We start from the raw sequence: 11297 nt of genomic DNA on the forward strand, positions 1-11297 counted from the left end.
TTTTATCTAATGTTATAATAATCCTAACATAGGTGATAACATTTATTTTTCCTTGAACTGTATATGGATTTTTGTTTGTTCCTCTACACTCTACCCTCTTCCCTACTGCATGTCCTTCTTTGTTAGATGAATGATTGATCAAATTATGCAAAGTCTCAAAGAGAAATGATACTTTAACATGGCTCAATTCCAAGCAAACTCATTTTAAACAGGGCCCTCAGAACCTAACCAGGTGCCACCTGACAGCATGACATTTCATTGTGGCAGGTACTTCAAGATTAGGGGACTTTTCTACACTCTTCCTTCCATTGAAACTGTAGATGGACCCCTATTTCCCTTGCATGCAGAGAAGGCCCAGCACCAACATGATTGGGTGCATGTTTGTTTTTTCTCTCCATCTTTTTCAATGTATGTCACTAATTAACCTTATCAATACTGGATTATAGAATATAACTAAGGAAACTATGTTTATAAATTTAATTCACATGTGATCATAAACATATCCCTAGATCTTCCAGACATTCTGTGGATTCATGTTCCTAGTCATAAAGTGAGACAGGTAGATGGGTTTGTCAACCTATCCCTCTGTCATACAAGACAGATGATATAGATAGACAATAGATAGATGATAGATGATAGATAGATAGATAGATAGACAGTTGGACTTCTAAAACAATACATAAGCCTGAGTGTCTAGAAACTAATTATTATTAATTTTTTTTGAGTTAGAAACTAATTAAAGAGTGCTAGTGTGGGGACACCTGGGTGGCTCAGTGGTTGAGCATCTACGTTCAGCTCAGGGTGTGATCCTGGAGTTGAGGATCAAGTTCCGTATTGGGTCCTTGTAGGAAGCCTGCTTCTCCTTCTGCCCGTGTCTCTGCCTCTGTCTCTCTGTCTCATGAATAAATGAATAAAAAAATAAAATAATAAAATAAAATAAAATAAAATAAAATAAAATAAAATAAAATAAAATACCTCTAAAAAAGTGCTAGTGTGGTCATTTTGGGGAACAATGGAAGCCGAGAATTCTTACTCTCAGTCTTTATCTAAGCCTATCATTCCACTATGGCCCAGTCTCTTCCTCCTTCATCTGTAGAAGGCTTATAAACTCTATAGAGATAGGACTCTGTCTTCTTCACCATTGCACACCAGTGCCTAGGACAGAGACAATCCTATAGTAGATTATCAGTCAACACTTAATTTGTTTTATTTCTTTGCAAAAAGCCCTACAGGTGGAAGGTCGGTGGTCTCTTTTCAAAGGGCAACACACATTATTTTTAACAAGAATCAGTTAAAAAGTATCTCAGCCAAGTTGCAGAGAAACAGGAGTTGCTGTAGAAGATAACCCCAGAATTGATTTTCAACCAACAGGTGGCTGGTGTGTAGGAATATCATTTTTTTTTTGGTCAATATATTTAAAAATATGCTACTTGGGAGAAACCTGCTCTTTGAGCCACCTGAGCCTCAACCACTCAGGGCAATGCTAGTTCAGGAGCCACAGGTAGGCACCTAGAGGGCGCTATCATGGTGCTTCTGCCCTCCAGGCCTGCTAGCCAACCAGCTTGGCTCCTGCCTTCCAGTCCCCATCCCAGTGTTTTTGTCTCATTAGAACATATCAAATCAGGGCAGCCTGGGTGGCTCAGCGATTTAGCACCACCTTCAGCCCAGGGTGTGATCCTGGAGACCTGGGATGGAGTCCTGCACTGGGCTCTCTGCATGGAGCCTGCTTCTCCCTCTGCCTGTGTCTCTCTCTCTCTTTGTGTCTCTCATGAATAAATAAATAAAATTTTAAAAAAGAACATATCAAATCAGGACCAACAGTGTCCAAGAATGGCTATGGCATCCTGACAGGGATTTACCCAGTGCCCATCTACACCTACTGCCATACACCACTGCTGCTCACATGGCCAACCAGCAACCCCTAAAGTCAAACTCACAAGACTGCTTGTGATATCTGAGCCTCCATAGTTTCCCATATTGGTTCTTAAATATTTTTAATAGCATCCCTATGTGACGCTGTGTAGGTAAAGATATTTATGTATCAAATAAAAAGATAAATCATGGAATACTAAGTGGGAGAGACCTAAGGTATCACCTTATTTCAACCACTAGTATCACGAATTAGGAAATTCAAGTCCAGAGACATAAAGTAATTTGTCTAAGTTCACATAGGAAATGGAAAATTAAGATAGTACAAGGGAATATTTGTATGCATTTTCAAAATATTATTTTTATTTGAGTCAAAATTTAAGCCCAAAAATCTAAAATTATTTATGATAAGAGCTATTAATAAGCACACAAATGGAAACAGAAGTTCCAACAAACATCACTAGTTCCCTTAAAATTTCCATAACAGAGGGGCACCTGGGTGCCTGTATCAGTTAAATGTCCAACTTGATTTTAGCTAAGGTCATGATCTCAGGGTCACGATCTCAGAGTCATTAGATTGAGCCCTGTGTAGTGCTCCATACAAGGAGTTTGCTTGAGATTATCTCTCCCTCTCCCTTTGCCCCTCCCACCCATGCTCTCTCTAAAATAAATAAATATTTTTAAAAAATGAAATAAAATTCCCATAACAGATTTTAGATATGTAAAAATCAAGAGAAAATATGGATGCTTTATAATAACTGTCTCATTTTGATAGTAATATATTTAAGGGTATTATAAATTGTGAAGTATATGTGAGATTGTCAAGAAAAGTCCCTGACATAAAAGATATGATAAATGTTAAGTAAATTGCTGAACTATTAATATATTAGCTAGTATAATTTATTCTGAATTTTTCTTTAAGTTTTATTTAGCTACAATGAATAACCAGAAAAAAGTATTATCTTAATCCTAACCTAAGACTTACTCTTCCTGAGGACCCACTCTTGGTTTTAGGGCAGGGCATTGTCACCATCTAGACAGGATCAGTCTTACGAAAAATGGAGAGAGACAGTGGATTCCGTGTTACTGGTCCCTCAAGGACCATGAATTGGCTCCACCATCTCCTGGACAGGGCTGCAGTTCGAGAGAAAGCTGTAAAAGGTAGGACAGGATTCAAGTTCTACCATAGGAGGAAGGACATATGGACATGGACCAAAAGGATTTATCACACTTCCAGTGGGGCCTCACCAATCCTTACATGCAGACTGTATCTCTTAGAGGCCTGTTCCCTCTAACAGTCTACTAAAAGAAACAGAGGCCTAACTGTAACTGGTTTAACAAACTTTAACTATCATTATTAAAGTATTCATGCAAAAACCATGTAACAGGAAGAAACTCACTATGGAAAAATCTTGGTGAAGAGAATTCCAAGTAAAGAGAATAGGGAAGGCAAATGTCTTAAGAAACACACAATATTTGAGAAAGCAAAAGCCAGGGTGTCTGGAAACAATGATAAAGGCAAGGAATGGAGTGAAATAATCCGGAAGTCAAATAGATAGCAGATTAAGGAGAACCATGGATGCCATTGTAAGGAGCATGAATTCCATGCTAAATGCAATGGGAGGTCAGGCCTGAAGAAAGAGGCCCCTCTTTGTCCATTCCAACACTACCCCGGATCTTCCTTTTCCAGGATCTTTTTGCTGTACCTGCCATAGGTTTGATTGGTGGGTAATCATCAAAGGATTCCAGTTGCTCTGCAGGAAGGTTAGAGGAAGGTCTGCTGTCTAGGTACAGAAATGACGTTTCAGGCAACATAACACCAAAGATTGATTCAGTAACCAAGCAGCAATTTCCCCCATGTCTTCAATTACCACTATTTCCTTAATACACCCCCTTTTTTCAATCAAAGACAAACTTCTTAATCAATTTTTGTTTAGTTTCTTACTTTCCTCATAATCTTTGTGTTCTTATGATATTCTATGTTCCAAATACCATGCCATATATTGCCGTCTTATTTTTAAATTATTCCTTAAATATCAACTCATGAAATGTCTCAATAATATCTCCTCCAAGAAAAGCATTAGTTGACAAAACATTCACATAGAAATAAAGCAAATGTGATGTCTCTTCTATTTGATAAAAAATGGAGGGACTATTCCTAAAGAAGTAAAAAAAGTGCAGGCCTGTTCTTGAAAAACTTATTTTCTCTCTTTGTGTTTTTTTTTTTATTTTTCCATCAAGAACTTTATCACTAGGATAGATCCTCGGTATGAAATATTTTAGACTTCTAATTGTTGAGGTAGATGTTTATTAAGGCACTTTTATGTCTCCCTTAGCAGAATATCTATGCATTTTTCCATCATTGGTAACATGTAAGGATTTTCTTGGAGAGTCTAGTACAGAAAGGGTTTTTTCTGGAAACAATACGCAAAGTATTTGTTCAGAGAGAGAGAAGAGAGATGTGGAGAGATGGTAGTACCAAGATCTCCAGAGACTTTTAGTATATTAGTAACCACAAGTGTAAAATATGATTTGAATGCTCTACACAGGTTTTCTAGAATGCAAACTAATCTGTACTTTCAGAAAAGGGTCAATAAAGATATTCCTGCATGTCGTAAAATGACAAAAACAGGACTGTCCACCTAAGAAATCACACTTCCCAGAATATCCTTTTTCCCAAAATCTGTATTCTCTATTAAGGATGCTATAAGATAAGAGTGCCACTGTCACTGTACAGAGCTATCACCTAAACATCCTTGCCTTTAGATGTGTTTTATAGGTTTACTAAAAGTCTAGGGTGGGGGCACCTAGATGACCTAGTCAGTTAAGCATCTAACTCTTGATTCCAGCTCAGATCTTGATCTCAGGGTAGTGATTTCAAGCCCCACATTGGGCTCCACACTGGTGTGGAGCCTATTTTCTTAAAAAAAAAAAAGTCTAATGTGGATAAAATACCAAATATATATAGATGAATTTTAATTCAAGTTGGTATAAGTTTATATAAAATATAGAAATATTAATAATAAATGCATTTTCATTTTAATAAAATTATTTTCTTAGCCAAAAAAAAAAGCTTTACAAGCACCTGTAGTCATACCAGAAACTAGGGGAACAGTTAGACTCTATTATCTCACAGTGGAAATTCTTTCCTCTTCTCCACTAATTTTTTCTGACTTTGGAGAAATTGCATTGACTTATGTCAAAGAAACTTCTGATTATTAAGTTGAGATTGCCTGCTTTTGAGAGCTTAAATTTAGAAGATGCCATAGACAACTTGAAGAACTTATGGTCAGAAAAAGAGAGATTTAAAAACTATAGAAAGAGTGTTCTGTGTTGATTATTTTGAACTATAAAGGATATTTAATGTAAAATAGTCATGGCCAAGGAAAGCAGGGTATAGACCTTATTAGTTTATAGCACAGGGGTTTCATGTTGTGTTTGTGTGTGTGTGCATGTGTCTGTGTGTCTGTGTGTCAAACATATGCCTTGAAATTTTTATCACATAATTGTGTAAAACAAACCATCATACATAGTAATTTTGCACTGGTACCTGTAATATCTCGCAATTATCTACAGCATAAGAACATACAGGCAACATATTCAGATTAAAATCTAAGGCACTAAAAATTTTAGAAAATCAAATGACACATACTAAATTTTTCCATATGAAAAAAACTGAGGTTTTAGAAATGCTCCTAGATTTCAAAATCTTATTTTCAGGTTAACAAATTCTACACACATACAAACTCACACACACACGCTTCATAAAGCAGACAATTTATACACACTGAGTAACTGATATTCTCTATAGAAAACTTCTAAGTTAGATGTTAAAACATCTACATACGTGTATATGTACAACACACATAAAGTCTCACACATACAAATTAGCCCTGCTTCTTTTGGGGGCTTGGGTGATGGGGAGGAGAATAAATTCATCCGAATCTCCAGATATTATGCAATTGATTGACTTAATTCAGACCACAATTCATCTATCATAGCCTCAATAGACTCCAAACAGTATTTCTTAATGCTATTGAACTATTTTGATTCCTTTTTTATTGTGCTTTTTAATTTTTAAATAAAAATATTCTCTAAAAGCTAAATAAGTAAAATGTATAGATCAAAAAATCATGCTGTACATGCTATATTTATACAGTGATGTACTTGAATTATTTCTCAATAAATGGAAACAGTATGTCCTAACTATAAAAGTAATACTCATTAGATGCATAAAATTTAATAGATGCATGTACAAGAAACACCAAAAAACAAACAAATAAACAAATCCCAAGCCTGTTGATTGCACTTACCAGAAACCACTGCTATTAATATTTGACAAATATTTTTATATGATATAGTTTAGCCTCTAATCCCACTCCGCCCAAGACTACTACCATGAACTTTTGGATGTATATCCTTACAACCTTTTTCTATGAAATCATTTAGCCTGTAGATAAGATACACACTAAGGTGGATCCTTCAGGAACCAAAGCCAACAAATGCTGGCCAACCCTGAGCAACCTGTATGTCACCCAGGCTTTTTGTTGCCTCATGGTGCTGGTGATGCTCTGAGCAAGATACCTTCCCTGCCATACTAATACAACAAGAGAAGAAAGCCTAGCCATGCTGCACTTCCTGTCCACTTCTGTGCCCACTTCTGTGCCCACACGCTCAATTCTGAGCTACCAGTGCTCAATTAATGCTGCACTTAAAAGGATAAAAACAAAATCCAAGTCTGAGAAATCTGAGAAGTGAGTCATTTAAAGTTAAAATGAAACTCTGAACCATAATGGTGACATCAGCCTCCTGAATTTCCCTCCTCCCACAGACTAGCACATATATAGTTATGCATGAAGCAATTCACTGTTTGATAAATCCAGGAACTAGCTGAATGACTCCTAGACACTGGACAACTGAGAAAACAATCACATCAAAACAGGTGGAAAGGCTGACTGGCACCCCAATTTTATGACTGCCATCTGAGGGATTAACACCCAATCACCTAGATCTGATATCCAAAAGAGAATGTATTCATGAGTCCCACAGGACTACAGCAAAGAAAAAAAGCAATCCTTAATAGACACATAAGCACCTGTACCAAAAACATGTTAAAACATGTATGTAAACACAACCAAGTGTTGTATATTGGTTTACGGGGCATTTCTAACAATGAACGACTAGAGCAAGAAATTAAGAAAACAATCCCACTTACAAGCATCAGAAAAAAATAAAACATTTAGAAATAAATTTAACCAAGGAAGTGAAAGACCCATATACTGAAAACTATAAACACTCATGAGAGAAATTGAAGAAGATACAATACAATAAATGGCAAGATATTCCATGCTAAATTATTGGAAGAATTTTTAATGTTAAAAGGTCCATTTCACCTAAAATTATCTAGTTTCAGTGCAATCCCTACCAAAATTCCAATGGCATTTTTCACAGAAATAGAAAAAACATCCTAAAATTAATAAAGAAGCACAAAGGACCCCAAATAGCCAAAGCAATCTTGAGAAAGAACAAAGCATCACACTTTCTGATTTCAAACTATATTACAAAGTGATAGTAATCAAAACTATATGGTATTGGCATGAAATAGGCCCTCAGATCAATGGTACAGAATAAAGAGTCCAGAAATAAACCCATGTATGTATAGCCAATTAATTTACAACAAAGGGGCTAAGAATAAGATGCAAAATGATAGTTTCTTTCAATATATGGAGTTGGAAAATCTGGACAGCCACATTCAAAAGAATGAAACTGGACCACTGTCTTACAGCACATACAAGAAAAAATTAACTCAAAAAAGGTTAAAGTCTTAAATATAAGAACTGAAACTAAAATTTCAAGAAGAAAACACTGGGGTACACTTGCTGACATTGGTTTCTTTTTTTTTAGATTTGAAAGCAAAAGCACAGGCAACAAAGCAAAAATAAGTGGAACTACATCAAATTAAGAAGTTCCTATACAGTAAAGGAAACTCATCAACAAAATGAAGAGGCAATCTATGAAATGGGAGAAAATATTTGCAAAAAAATATATCTGATAAGAGGTTAATATCCAAAATATACAAGGAACTCATAAGACTCAAAAGCAAAAAAAATAAAAATAAAAATTGGCGAAGTACTTGAACAGATATTTTTCCAAAGAAGACATACAAATGGCCAACAGGTACATGACAAGGTGCTCAACATCACTAATCATCAGGGAAATACAAATAAAAACCACATTGAGATATCATTTCACACCTGTTAGGATATCTATTACCAAGAAAGACGAAATATATCAAATTCTGGCAAGGATGCAGGGAAAAGAAAAGCCTATACACGGCTGGAGGGAATGTAAAGCAGTACAGTCATAGTGGAAACACTATGGAAATTCCTCAAAATTTTAAAGTAAAATTACCATATAAGGGGTGTCTGGCTGGCTCAGTCGATGGAGCATATGACTCGATCTCGGGATTTGAGTTCAAGCCCCACATTGGGTGTAGAGATTCCTTAACAATAAAATTTAAAAAAAAATTACTGTATGATCCAGCAATCCCACTTCTGAGTATATAACCAGAGGAAGTGAAATCATCATCTCAAAGAACCATCTTACTTTCATGTTCATTGTAGCATTATTCACAATAGGCAAGCTCTGGAAATGACCTACCAACAGATAAATGGGTAAAGAAAATGAGTATATATTTATTTTATATTTATATATTTATATAATGAAATATTACTCAGCCTTATAAACAAGAAAATCTAGCCAGTTGTGACAACACAGATGAAGCTGGAGGGAATTATGCTGAGTGAAACAAGCCAGACACCGAAAGACAAATATTGGATGGATATTTATATAGGAAATCTAAAAAATAGTCATAATCTTAGAAACAGAGAATATAATTGTGGTTCCCAGGGCTGAAAATGGGAGAAATAGGAAGTGGCTGGTAAAAGAGTATAAACTTTCAGTTATAAATGAAGTAGATCTGAGGAGCTAATATATATGGGATGACTATAGTTGATAAGGCTGTATTTTATAATTGAAGTTTTCTGAGAGTTAGAATTAAGCATTCTCACCAAAACAAAACAAAACAAAAAAAGATAAATAGTGAGATGATCGATGTGTTAGTTAACTCGATGGTGGTAATCCTTTTACAATGTGTACACAGATCAAATCATCACAGTGTACACTTTATACATATTATAGTTTTGTCGATTATAACTAAATAAAGCTGAAAAAAGTAAATGAGCTAATGCACATAAGTGTACTGAATAAAAAAGTGCTATGGGTTGCCTGGCTGGCTCAGTTGGTAGAACACGCAACTCTTGACATCAGGGCTGTGAGTTCAAACCCCATGTTGAGTAAGAGATTACTTAAAAATAAAACTCTCTTTTTAAAAAGTGTGGTAAAAGTCTAAGGGAGAAAAAATGTTGAAGTTTCTTCTAGGTATTCTATTTCCCTAGACTTAACATGTCAGTGATTTAAAAATATAAAGCTAATTCTCTTTTTTCTTATTTTATTTGATAAAATAATCAAATTTAAAAAAAATAGTTTTTCATTTAAGAAATAAAGCTAGTTTGTGTTGGATTTATTAATGTGACCTTAAAAACATTTCTAATATTTCCGGGGCACCTGAACAGTTCAGTTGGTTGAATGTCTGCCTTCTGCTTGGGTTAGGATCCCAGAGTCCTGGGACCAAGCCCCACGTAGAGCTCCCTGCTTCTCCTTGTGCCTGCCCCCTGCTTGTGCTTTCTCCCATTCTCTCTCTCTCTCAAATAAATAAATAAAAATTTTTAAATATTTCTAAATTTGTCCTCATGTAAAAAAATAAGGTATTCATCACTATTTTAGAACATTAAATTACCTAATTGTATCTACTTTTTACTGATATTTGGTGATGTAGTAAAAAAGACACAATTGATTCTATAAGTGTACATGCATTAATGTATGAAAGTTTGTAATATTCTAGAGTAGAATTTTCTTATGATAAGTAGGATTCTATTTTTATAATAAAATCCAAAGTGTCAGCCAGACATTATACCCAAAAATTTCATTTCTGGCATGTCAGAAATTGCATTTTTTCAGAAAAAGTTTGAAAACTTAAGGGGCAAAGAAATATTTCCCTGTTTTATTCAGATTACATGAGACCCAGTCATATTTACAATTGTGTATTAGGTAGCTTTTCAGGACTCATAAAGAATAACACTAGTGCTACCCCTCACTGAAGACTTAAACAATCCAAATGTGTTAATCAACTTGATGGTGGTAATCCTTATACAGTGTGTACGCTTTTCACCTGTTCAATTTTCCCTAGTATGTGATTTTTAAAAACAAAAAAACTCTTTTTTTTTAATTTATTTATGATAGTCACAGAGAGAGAGAGAGAGAGAGAGAGAGGGAGGCAGAGACAGAGGCAGAGGGAGAAGCAGGCTCCATGCACCGGGAGCCTGATGTGGGAATCGATCCCAGGTCTCCAGGATCGTGCCCTGGGCCAAAGGCAGGCGCCAAACCACTGCGCCACCCAGGGATCCCAAAACAAAAAACTCTTACCATTGAAGACTGATATTTCTAGATTCTCCAACATATGAAACTTGGTAAATTATTCAGAATAAGTCAAAAATTATCAAATACAAGTAGTTTGTCTCTGCCTATCTGCTCAAATATATTGATAGTTCTTTTCTGTTGTTGTTGTTTTTGAATTTTATTTTAAGTAATCTCTCCACCCAACATGGGACTTGAACTCACAACCCCAAGATCATGAGCTACAAACTTACTGACTGAGCCAGCCAGGGCCCCTATGCTAATTGTTTTCTAGAACAAAAAACAAACTACTAAAATTGCCTCTAAAACCCTATTATATATTGATTCAGTTATTTTTTTAAGTCTCCTAGTTCAAATAATACTAGCTATAGCTTCTTGTAAACCATCAAGAAAGGGATAATCTATGTCTTATAAAAAACTGCTACACATTATAAAAAGAAATGACTGGAACCTAATCAATTAATTTTGAGTCTAACATGACCTTGATACATAGTAGAGCAACATTAATTATTTTTAAAAAGAAAGCTATTAAAAGTTACTGAGAAATCTCACCTAAGAGATAGGTACAAATTTTAAAAATCTAATTATTAGTAAATCAAAATTATGATGATGAAGTAGAACTTACATTAGAAACACATGATAATCCTGCATCAGGAAGGCTATTAATGTAATACAGCATATTGGCAAAATAAGGATAAAAAAACATGTAATTACCCCCATAGGAGTAAAAAACAAAAAATAAAGTGAAGACAAGAATGCCTTCTATGACTCCTTCTATTTTACACTGTATTGTAGGTTAGCCAAAGCAAGAAGACAAGAAAAAGAGCTACGATATAAGAATGAAGGGATCAAAAATTTATTTATATACATGGAAAACCCAAGAGAATTTATAG

This window comes from Canis lupus, chromosome 23 (assembly GCF_011100685.1).
Source record: "Canis lupus familiaris isolate Mischka breed German Shepherd chromosome 23, alternate assembly UU_Cfam_GSD_1.0, whole genome shotgun sequence".
Lineage (NCBI taxonomy): Eukaryota > Metazoa > Chordata > Mammalia > Carnivora > Canidae > Canis > Canis lupus.